This window comes from Peromyscus eremicus, chromosome 7 (assembly GCF_949786415.1).
Source record: "Peromyscus eremicus chromosome 7, PerEre_H2_v1, whole genome shotgun sequence".
In the NCBI taxonomy this organism is placed as follows: domain Eukaryota; kingdom Metazoa; phylum Chordata; class Mammalia; order Rodentia; family Cricetidae; genus Peromyscus; species Peromyscus eremicus.
The window spans coordinates 40,109,413-40,121,846 of NC_081422.1; the positions used below are offsets into that span (position 1 = coordinate 40,109,413).

At 52.1% G+C, this 12,434-nt stretch overlaps 1 protein-coding gene across 1 annotated transcript in view; it reads left to right on the forward strand.

Annotated features, from left to right (window-relative positions):
* The window catches only part of Dscaml1 (DS cell adhesion molecule like 1), a 316,656-nt gene that overhangs the window by 245,838 nt on the left and 58,384 nt on the right, over window positions 1-12,434 (forward strand).

Here is a 12,434-nt window from a genome sequence, read left to right on the forward strand (position 1 = left end):
GGAAATGGACTTTGGAGGGTGGAGATGACAACTTAAATTTTGGTATCAACAGCCAAATGTGATTCTGGGGGCTCTGATGTCACCAGTGTGTAACTCTGATAAGCACATATGTCTTCATTAAACCACATTTTCCCTATCAACAAAGATGATATAATGGCCCAGGGCTCAGTCTGTGTCCAGCCCCTCACGTATGTAGGAAGCCAGTGTGGCCCTGACTAAGCACAGAAGCGGCCACCAGTGGCGTTCTTTCCAGTGTCCCTCTAGGGTAGCTGCAGAGAGCTGTAGGACCTGTGTGCAGTCCACCCCGTGCCTCCTGAGAGCTCCCTCCATGAACAACTCCGGGCCTTTATCCAGACAGGGAAGCCCTGCCAGGAGATCGATGCCGAGGGAGCCCCACCCCCCACCCCCCACGGAATCCCTGCACTAGGAGCAGCCTCCCTCCCCACGGTCAAAAGGCACTTTGTCCTTAATAAAGCCAGGCAATCAATCTACATCCCTCGGCCAGGGAGAACCACAAGGGAAGAGCAGCTCCCCTGGACCTGTCCTTGCCAGTTCATCACTGACAGTCCCCTCACTGCCAGCGGAAGGCCCAGCTCTCCGCAGCACTGAAGTCCACTGTGGATTCCCACAGATATGAGGGGACAGAGCAGCAAAGGGCACAGTGGCTGAAGGTAGAGAGAGTGGGAGGAGACCTGGCTCATGGCAGTTGGACTTGAGATGGGTCCCCTCACTTCTGGGGACTGTGATATTCTGTGTTGACTGAGCCAGCCCGAAGAAGCCAGGAAGCAGTTCTGGGGTATTAGGTTGTTCTCTCTCTCTCTCTCTCTCTCTCTCTCTCTCTCTCTCTCTCTCTCTCTCTCTCTCTGTGTGTGTGTGTGTGTGTGTGTGTGTGTGTGTGTGTGTGTGTGTGTGTGTGTGTATGGGGGGGGGGAGGATTAACTCTCCTAGGGAATTATGGGATTTCACTCTCAGATCAGGACACAATGTGGCTGTCTCCCTCCCTCCCTCCCCTTGTCCTATAGGCTGTCTGTCTTCCAGCCAGCCCCTCACCCCAGCAAAGCCCCACACACACACACACATTCCCCTCTCTCACAAGCACCCCAGGGTCACATTTTCCCATTCCCTCTGCCCCAGGCCCTCTGTCCCTGTCCCCTGTCCCTTTCAGACACGGTGGCTCAGCCCTTCACAGCGAGTTCCTTCGCTGTGCTCACATTCACACGGTCCCTTCTTAGACAACAAGTTCTTTGTGCCATTCCTCACACAGTCTGCTACTTCCCTTTCCATCGTGGCCTGACTCTCCCCAACAGTTCTCCGGCTACTCCAAAGCTGGTGGAAGGAAGGGGTGGACAGAACCAGGGATGTTTGAGGCCCAGGGTTGGACTTCTGTCTGGGTCTGACTGCCTCCAGATAGCAGCCCAAATAAGCCCCTAAGGTACCCGGCTGCTGGAAAATGCTCCTGTGACACAGTTGAGGTGGAGCATCCATGTACCTGATTGTCTCTAGAACTTAATTCTCCTTCTACTGCTTCCACACCAGTATGATGCTCCAGGTTCCCCATCAACAGCCACTCAAGACACCGTCTCTCCTCCCTCTTGTATTCTACCTACTCTGACCATTCCTCCATCCACCTTCTCCCTCTCTCATCTGACCACTATTGAAAGGGAAGAGGGAGGTAGGAAGGACCTTCACAATCTGTACACACACACACACACACACACACACACACACACACACACACACACACAGAGTTTACCAATGGGATGGCTGGAGGAAGCCCAGTCACCTCTTTGTCCGTTCTAAACGCCCCATGTCACCAGCACCCTCCCTGACCCACTTGCAGAGGCAGCCACCCAAAGCCCATGTCAAGGCTCTCCTTGGTGTCTCCCACTTTAAGGAAATATTTGACTTGATTCAGCTCCATGGTATCAGATCTAAGCCTTCAGAGGGCTAGCTGACCTTTGTGCCCACTGTCCCCATGCAGAAGAAAGAAAGAAATTGTATCAGAGGGTACAGCATATCCTAAAGAGTCATCCAGGGCAAACTGAACCTTTTGGCTGGGCCTTGCTGAGAGGACATTCACACTATTGACCTGTCAGTGCTGACAGGTGGTAGGTGCTCCATGACCAGGAGAGTAAAGTAGACATCCCTGAGTTCAAATCCCAGCTCTGCCACTTGAGAGGCATGAGATAGCATACACAGAGACCTCTGTGAGCCTGTGTCCTCCTCTGTAAGCTAACAGATGTAACATAGAAGGCCTCCAACACCACAATTATCAATTTTTACCGTGAGGCAATATAGTACCCAGTCAGTAACAACTATACCCCAAACTTCAAATTTTGCCCCCTTTGCAGACTAATAACATTATGGTCTAGTATTATTTCCCAGTGCCAGGCAACAGCAGTGACAGATGCTCCCACTTAGCCACATGGTCAAGAAGGTAAACCAGAGGCACACATGTTTACTGGGCACTGATGTAGGAAGTTCGTAGAACAGCTCCTATGCCATAACACACTGCATTACCTTCTCCTCCTCCCCCACCCCTCCATGCCCCCCCAGACACACTAGGTTCAGTGTATTCAACATTTTAACTTACAATACTTCCAACTTACCGTAGGTTCCTCAAGAGGTCACCCTGCTATGCGTTGGGGGACATGTGTGCTTTTTCTCACTGGCGAGGTTTTAATGAGACTATGCATCCACAGCGATTTATACAGTGTTTGACACAGGGTCCACATCTGAACATTGTTAGCAGCTGCTGGTTTAGGGGCTGGAGATGTCATGAGGAGGGAAACAGAGATCCTGTTCTCCAGGGGGTTAAATGGCGGATGTGTAGATAGACGATAGATAGGTAAGAGGGGATTTCTGAGAACTGGAACATATAATAATGGGACCTGTGAAGTCCCACAAGTAGGCATCTGTAAACAGACCCTGGGGTGCTGGGAACATGGCTTGGTCAAGATCAGAGGACTCAGAAACAGAGAATCCAGAGTGGTGTGACTGTCCAAGGCTAGACCAGGGAGCTGGAGCTCTGGTGTCCAAGGACAATAGAAAAGGAATGTCCCTGTTCTAAGAGAGGGAACTTAGTGTCCTCTGCTTTATTGGTCATCTGGGTTCCCATCTGACTGGACAGCACTCACATGAGAGTGAACCTTACTAACTCACAAATCGTTTCCCCTGTGAGACCTCACAGGCACCTAGACACTCTGTCAGGTCCCTGGGGATTCCACAGTCTAGCTAACACCCGAAACCATCCAGCCCAGCCAGAGAGTTAAGGGTTTGGGGACTTGTCCAAGTCCTTGGGCATCCTAGAAGACAAGTCCTGAGTGGCCTCCACTCATCTTTGACCCCCAAGACTTAGTATGAATAAGCTCTTGAGTCCCTGAGTCCAGTCCAGCCCCTTCACATATGTCTCTTTCTGATCCTCTCCCCACCGGGAGAAGTGGTAACGGTTCCTTTCCACAGAACTTGAGATAGTGGATCAGGGTCATTGGGTCACATGGCCATGTCCACAGCCTAGACTGTCAGCCACCCCTTCCTCCTCTGCGTCATGGTTTCTTCACCCAAAAGTAAGAACATCCAGCCCTTAGCTGAGCCATGCGGCCTCTAGCCCAGCAAGCGGTGGTTCCAGCAGCCTGTGGTGTCTTCTTGGAGCACCAGGGTGTTGCCTCCCAGGACTTATTGAAAATAAACGTAATTAGCAGAAGAAAATACCACGTCCACAGGGCTACCTTTAATCTCCTTTTTAAATTAAAAAAAAGAAAGAGAGAGAGAGAGAGAGAGAGAGAGAATATGACCGAAAGAAGGAGGAGGAGGCAATTCCTGCTCCACCTGACATACAGAGGAAAAGAAATCATCTTCAAAGAGAATTCTTCAGCGAGAGGCAGGTACAAAGCCAAGCTGCTTTGTTGGGGGGGGTGAGGAGGGGTCTAGCTGTGTTTTGATGCCATCACCACATGGCAGCCCCCCAAGGACTCTGCTGTCCCCCATCTTTATTAGACAGTTACTCTTCCTGCCCTAGGTTCCCTCCACCTATCCGAAGGCTCCCGTGACTGGGCCACAGACAAAGCCCATGGCCAATTAAACCCAGAAGGGCTCTTTGTTTGGTTTGAGTTTTGATTTGTTTGTTTAGCAAAATGTCAGGCCAATTAAAGTGAGCTCCAAGGGCCCTCGGCTCCCACACACCTGCATCGCAGGCAGGCAGATGGAAGGAACCGGACCCTGAAGGAGGTAGGTGGATAGAGGGAGCCAGCCTAACCCAAGGAAGCCCTGAGTTGCAGTAGATAGGCTTGCCTGCTGTAGCTGACCACTGGCACTGAGGTCAAGATGCTGCCCTTAGGAAGCATGGTCAGCTCTATGTTCCATGATCTAGGAAAGTCCCGGCTCAAACTTGCCCAACGAAAACAACTCTTATCAGACAGAAGGGGTGTCTCCTTGGGCCTGGTGATGGGATTACTGCCCCTCTCATGGGGATAGGAGCCAATGAACCAAAGGAAATGGCCATCCAGAGACCACAAACCCTGTCCTGACCATATTTCTGGTATAGACTCATATGCTCCATGCCGCCCAATGCTTTTATTTCGTTTATTTTATTTTTATTTTATGTGTATGGGTATTTTGCCTATGTGAATGTCTCTGCATCACTTGTGTGCCTGATACCCACAGAAGCCGGAAGAGGGTGTTGGATCCACTCAAGTTACAGACAATTGTGAGCCACAATGTGGGTGCTGGACATTGAACCCAGATCCTCTAAAAGACCGGCTAGTGCTCTTAACCACTGAGCCATCTTTCTGATCCCCCAACGCCTCTTCTTGAAGTCTCTCTTCCCTTGCTTGGGCTCTCGACCTGAATGAACCATTTGCAGTTCATGGAGATGATGCCAGGACACACAGACTGGGATGTCACACACATAATGCCCCTCTGGGAACAGATGGTAAACTGAGGCACCAAGCGGTCTGGCAACAGGGTGGCCGGGGTTCTCCTGTGTATTTCCTGACTCTTGACTATCTCTGAGCCACTTGGAGTCCAGAGTCCATCTGTCCTCCCTGTGTATGAATTGCAACCCTGGCACCTAGCACAGACCAGACCTCTGCCCACTCTGGCACTCTGTGCTGGGACAAACAGGCCTCTGCTTGCAGGTCTGATCAAGCTGGCATCACAGGTAGCCTCCCAGACTTTTCCCTTGGCCCTATGAGCTCCTGAGAAGCTGGGGGGCGGGGGCAGACCCTCTACTGGATCTGCAAGCAGTGGGAAGAAGAAGCAGAAAAATGAGTGGTGGACAGGACTCAGGGCCACCACCCCCACTTACAGACACAATTGTGGAATTTAGGGGCTGTGATTGGCTCTTTCTCCTCTTAGGTAATGGCCATTGGTCAGCCTCACTACCCCGTCTCAGGGCAGGCAGCCTGTGCCAAACCATGGAGTCTCCTCCACAGGCAAGGGTAGAGGACTCCCTGGATGCTGATGAGAGAGGGAGGGAGTGATGATTTACATGGTGATGATTAGCCGGTGGCCTCTCTGGCCTTATTGATTTCCAGACTTCATAGAGTAAGAAGCAACATGGTGTCTTGCGCTTCATCAAGCAGAAGCAAGGACAGGCTGCAACTTCCTTTCACCCCTGGGCCTTCTTTACAGATGAGCAGGGAGTCAGCAAAGCTCCCAGGAGTCTGCAGCCTCCAAAGACCCTGGGAAGACAAAAGAAGCATCCAGAGATCAGAAAGGGCTTGACCAGGAGACCTGGCCTGGGTAAACTGAGACTCAGGAGATCACCACCATTCACCTTCTCCCACCTCCCCCCAAGCATGAATAAATGGGTCCCAGAGAGACCCAGGTCGGGTTCCTGGTTTTGCCTTTCAGAAGCAATAGAGTGGATGTTTCAGGGAGGGTGGGAAAGATATAATATCTCTCAACCAACAAAATGTAAGACAGCTGATTGACCTCAGGATAGGGTCATTGGAACATAAGCAATCTAGGTCACATCCCCAGACCCAGCCCCCTAGAGGACCTGGTGCAAAGATCAGCCTCTGTCCCAGCCCACTCCTTTGGTCACCATAGGAACCAGGTCCTTGCAGACAGGGGAGGTTTTGCTGAAGAGAAGAGATGTGTCCTGCTCATTCACCTCCGCTCCCTGTCTGTCTCCAGGTGCCTCACCTGGACCAGTCCCTCCTCCGAGGTGGGGACAGGTGACATATTATCACTCCCCTATCTCTGAAGTTCCTATGACCACACTGAAGAGTTTCCAAATGGGTCCCAGCTCTAAGGGGTCACTCAGGACAGCTCAGATGAGAATCAGAATCCAGGCATCCCATACACAGGGCTCTATGTGGAAGGTAAAGAGATGCAGAACAGCAGGCAGAGAGCTGAGAAGCACCTCCAACCTTCGTCCCAGGTAGGGAGCCCAGTCATGATGAAAGCCCCTCTGAGTGAATGCACTGTTACATCAGGCAAGCCACAGGCATGTACTCACTGAGCAGCCCATCCTCAAACACGGCGCCAAGGTCTGTGTGTTTACCTGCTTTCTGTTGCTAACAATGCAATACACAGGCTGGCTAACTCTTAGAGAAAAGGAGTTTATTTAGACTGCCAAACCTAGAGGCCCAAGACAGGGGGTGGCATGTGAGAAACAAAAATGCATGCCTGTGTGTGTATATCCCTTCATCTGCTTAAAACTCCATCAGAATTCAATCATTGGCCCTGCTTACCCTGGTGATCTATTCAGGATCACCTCAGAGCGCATCTATAAATGCCACAGTCAAAATCAAGTTTCTACCCTCCTGACACCCACCATGGGAATTCGGTTTTAATACATGAACCCCAGAGACACACTCCAACTGTACCCAGACCTCAGCAGTCTTCAAGATGAAAGTCTCCATCCCAGACTCTAGGAATTACAGACTGCTTAGAAAACTGCAGCTAAACTGGTGTGCAACTAAACTGGGTTAAACCGCACACCTTTAATCCCAGCACTCGGAGGCAGAGCCAGGTGGATCTCTGAGTTCGAGGCCAGCTACAGAGTGAGTTCCAGGTCAGGCTCCAAAGCTACAGAGAAGCCCTGTCTCAAAAACCAAAAAGAAAGAAAGAGAGAGGTGGGGAGGGAGGGAGGTGGGGAGGGAGGGAGGGAGGGAGGGAGGGAGGGAGGAAGGAAGGAAGGAAGGAAGGAAGGAAGGAAGGAAGGAAGGAAGGAAAGAGAAAACTGCAACAAGCCTTTAGGAGAAGAGACAAAGGTGTGGACTACAAAGTGGCCATGCCATCAGTCAGGTCCAAGACAGAAGAGCCTGGAGTGGGTCAGCAGAACCAGTCAGAGCTTCCAGGAGGGTTGTGCCGGGACACAGCTTGAGGAGCAAGGAAAGGGGGAAAGGAGGCTTTGGGGAGACGGGTAGCCAGGCACAGGCACTGGGACAGGAGTCCGCACGGGGACAGTGAAGAGAGCACCTGAACAGAAGAGGACAGCTAGGGACCGAGGGGTGGGAAGCATCATAAAGTGTGGGCATCCTAGAGTGGAGGAGTGGTGTTAGGACCCTGAGCAGGAACTGGAGAGGAAGGAGGATTTCATTTCAGAGATACACTGCCAAGCCTTTGTGACTTAGGAGAAAGTCGAGAGCTTGAGGCTGAAGGGAAGGGGTGACAGTGTCACCCACAAAGATGTCCTGATGGAGGGGTGGCATGGATGCTGTGGCAAAGCAGAGGTGACTGACTGGTTAGCCTGGGGCAGACCACTGAGGGAGGCATCTATATGGAGCTGGGCACTAGCCTTCATGACCCTAAGGGACTCAGTTCACTAGGACAGGTTATCTGCTCGATTCAGAAAATAAGACTTATGGACCCAGTACAGAATCTCCCCAAGTTTGCTGCTTCCAGAACCCTGCCTCAGTTTCCCCTGGCTGCTGCATCCAAGTCCCACCAACCAAGTTCCTCAAAGCACCACAGACCTACTCTTTCACAGTCTACAGAGTCTGAACCAGGGTGTCACCAAGCCTCTGCTGGCTTTCCTGAGGCCACCTAAGGAAGCATCCTCACTTCTTTGGGGATTGTAGCAAGTCTTGGGGCCCTTGAGTTGTGGGAACATCACTTCAGCTTCTGCCCCTATTGCCATATGGCTTTTTCCTGTGGGGTTGTATCATCTCTTCTGTATATCCTCTTCCCAGCTCCAGTATGACCATACTTCGATTAGAAACTACATCTCCCACAGCTAGTGGATTTCTGGAACCTTTTTGGAGCCCCTGCAATCAACCATCTTGGCCTGAATATGAGCAGTCTCTTAGCCAACCCACCCTCATAGTCAGGGCCTCAAGCTCACAACCAGACAGCAGGGTCAGCAAGCTAACCCTCAAATCTGGCCAGCGCCTGCATAGCCTAGTACCAGGCCATACTCCTTATTCATTCCCGGTTTGTTGGCTGTGGCCCCTTTGACACTACAATAACCTACAAAACCTAGAATACTAGCCACTTGGCCCTTTCCAGGAAAAGCTTGCAACTCCAGAACTCTGGGGTATTCTCAGCAATGACCCAGAACACCTTCTCTTAGTAGCCAAAGAAAAATGTTCACGTTTCTAAAAGGATTCTGTCAGTTCCAAGCCATCTTTAACTGCCACCCCCCCCCTCAAGCCTCCTAGGGCTGTGGGGGGAGGGGTTTAATGAGCTAATTCGTGGAAAGCATTAACCACGGTGCATGCACATAATAAGCATTCAATAAATGTTAGCTATTATTATTACTATCTCTTCTCCAGCACTCTCAGTGGGGAAAATGGGTCCCCCACCCCACCCCCCACCCTACCTCTGCTCTTGCATGCCTTGGCCAGCAGCCAAGGGAAGAAGTGACTGCCCCATTTTATAGCTGGACAGAGGAAGGTCTGGTGGGGCTGAGGGTAACAGCTGCACCCTCCATGCATCAGAGACAGGCCTGCAGTTTGAGGCTGCAAGGTCCTACCCTTCTCAGGGACCCAGAGTTCAGCACCCTTTGCTTGTACACACACTCTTCCTGCCTGAGTCCTTCGGCCGGCCGTGGACAGCTCGAGTCTTGGGGGGTGCCTGCCGCTCCCCAGACTCCTCCCTGCCTGCTCACCAAGGCCAGGCTGGTTGCTGCCACACAATTTGAACTAATCTCACACTTCAGGTGGAGCTTGCCTAATCAGGGGCGACAAGAAGCTGGAGCGGGTGCCATCAAATTAACAGCGCCATGGCCTGGCTCTTTAAGAACGGGGAAACAAAGCAGGCACCAGAAGGCACCCCCCTCCCGGGTTGTCCCAGGGGAAGCCTGCAGAGCTGGGCTGCCACTGAGGCTCAGCTGAGTGGCTGAGTGGAAACTGCTCCCGCCTCCCAGCGTGCCAACGATGCCCCTTTGTGGTGGCTTATCTCAGACTGCCAAGCAGGTCCTGTTCTTGTCAGGGAGCTTGTTAACATGGAGGGGGGATATAGGCTTTGCAGTGAGGGAGGAGAAAAGGCTAGGTTTGAGGGGAAGGAGTCTCCCTCACCTCTCAGGCTGCTTGTAATCCTTTTGAAAACAAAAGACTCTCAGAGCCCCCAGACAGAGGAGGAGCGTTTTCTCCCCTGACAGGGTGGGTGTACAGAGCTCCCAGCTCTGCTCCAGGGCACCCGCTATCTCCGAGAGCTGAGTCTACCTGAGGGCAAAGAGGTGGGCTTCCAGCAGCCCGTTTCATCTGCCTAAGACGTCCTTTTCAACAGAAAAACCCTGGGAGACCTCTGGAGAGGCCTCGGTCACACTATCAGACAGACCTCCTGGAAAAGCCAAGGCTCTCCCTTGGTGGTGGTGAACGCTGACTTTGTTGTGTCCCGCTTCCACTTTGGTGGCTTTGGGGACTTCCTGCCTAAGGGAAGAACCAAGCGTCCAGCCCTATGGCTCTTTCCTCTGGCCCTGTAAGGACCAGCAGGCTGAGAGTGGCCTCACTCAGACCCGATACATCACAGCCTCTAAGGATTGGGTCTGCACCATGATAGACTTAATGGTTTTGCTTTTTTTTTGGGGGGGGTGGCGGGTTGTTGTTGAGGCAGTGGCTCATGCAGCTCACACTCACTATATGGCTGAAAATGGCCCTGGTCTTCCCGCCTCCTGTGCCACTATGCCCAGTTTCTATAGTACTGGGGATTGAACCCAGGGCTTTACATGTGCTAGGCTCAACCTACTGAGCTACATGCTCCGTGGTGAGTTACTAAGCTTCATAATAGTTCTCAAGTGTCAACAGGCATGAAAATTTCCTAGAACATCCATCTGGGAGAGCAGATTTGTCGTCCTTGGTCCCCAATTTCAAGGCCAATCCACTCTCCCCAAGTCAGCCTTCACCACAGCCCTGGCAAACAAGTGTCAGGCACCTATTCCACCTGTCCCCAACCCCCACCCCGTCCTCTTCCTCTGTCCAATGTCACAGGGCCAGCAAGTTCCCAAATGCCCTGAGCCAGACTCTGACTGCCACTTCCTGGCTGTGTGGCCATAGCCTATTTGCTTCTCCAGACCTCAGTTTCCCCATCTGTAAGGATTCAATATCTTCATTCCCAGCGCCTGGTGCCTAGTAAGCCCTCAGTCAAATCCAGTTTTCTCTGTGACTGGCACCAAAGAGCCTCACTGCCAGCCTCCCACAACTGGGCCATTGTCTTCCATTTCTTCCCATTCTTCCCACAGGGCAGCACCTCTCCATTGGGTATTCATAGCTGAAGCTTCCCTCCCCAGGGGCTTGAGGACTGTCAGAAACAGCAGCTGAGCTCCCATCCCCAAAGAGGAGAGGGAGGGAGCCGGACACGGAGGAAGCCTGCCTTGGTGTCCCTGCTCCTGCCCCAGCCCCAGCCCATAAGGACTGGCCTCTGGCACCCCACATACCTCATGCACCCCCTGTTTTCTGCTTTCTTCTGGACTCTTCCCAAAATTCATCCAGGGGTGTGTGTGGGTGCAACCAGGAAGGAGCCATCTAGGCTAACATTAAATGAAGGGGTATGGGGAACTCTGAGGCTAGATCTTCTCCTGCGGATCGCCGTGGTATGACCTCATACTTAAACCTCTCTGAGTTTCAAACCTGGTATGGATGATAGATTCTGATCTATCCTCCTTTGAAGCAAGGAATGAGGCTCTGGTCAAAACATAATGCAGTGTTTCTCAAACTCAAGGAATAGATCCATCCCTGTTTAGGAAGTGAGACCTGGGGAAAAGCAGGGAGCTGGGAAGTGAGGCAAAGTTTAATCCATGATGCCAAGTCTGAGGACTCAAGACCCTACTTCCCAGCACCTGGGAGGCAGAAACAGGCAGATCTCTTCATGTTTGAGACCAGCCTAATATACACAGTAGGTTCCAGACAGCCAGAGCTACAAAATAGAGACCCTGTTTTAAAAAGAAAAAAAAATCTACCTCCAAGCCTGAGGCTGGTGGCAAAGTATGTGGGTGCTGAGGTGAGCGGCTGTCTCATGGTGTTTTAAGAATCTATCGGCCTCTCAAATCAAATTAAAATGTAAATAGCAGCTGATCTGGACAGAACCTCAGGGGCAACAGGAGCCAGCCTGAGAGTAATTTCACAGACAGAACCGGTAACATCGGATTCTGACAACTGCCCTGTTTCTGAAATTGATTTCCTCTCTTCTGGGCTGGCGGCTCAAAGAGGGCCCTGGATCCCGGGGAGGGATGGAGCCCTCTGCAATCAGTGCCCCACTATTCTGGATGCCTCTCTGCTCTCTGCTGCACCTGCCATTAAGGCCTCATGGGACCAGGAGGAGAAAGCCCAAGATTTAGATCTACAGGCCTAACTGGAGGTGGCTGGAGCTCCATGGCCCACCAAGGCCACCTGGAGGTCACAGAGCACCAATGAAGTTCCTTTTTATAGATATGTGCCAGGCTGGGCCTCCAGAGACTTCTGCCAAGGAGGCTCCCCATCAGACCAAAGAGACAGAGTGTAGGAGGGCATGTCCAGTTGGGATGCCTTGCAGGAGAAGTGTCCCTGTGTGATAGACATGGAGTCAGGGAAGGACCTGGAATCTGTCAGGCTGCTGCTGTGCCCTCTACCACTGTTTGTCCCATCTTGGACACTGAGTGTCACCTAACGACACCAGGATGGGAAGCTTTAAGTGGATGGGCCTGCTGCCCACCAGGAGTCTCTCAGAGTCGCCTCACACCCATGGTGTCATTAGCATACCCACCCAGGACTCTGTCCTGTGCTTAACCATCACTGCCACTTCCATCTGGGCCCCTAGATCTGGGATCCCTCCCTTGATCCCCAGGGTCACATGCTGAGGCTGCACCAGCAAGCACATAGAGGCCACAGTTTAGTGACAGCCCAATCCCGCTCCTGAAAACCAGAGACCGTGTGCAAGGAGGGCAGGCAGACAGATGGTACAAGGCAGCCAGCTCCTGTCACCACAGCGCAGAGGGTGACTAGCCCCTGTTGGAAGCCTCAGGTTCCTGTCTGAAGAATGGGGCTAATGAGACTCATTTCCTGTGGTTG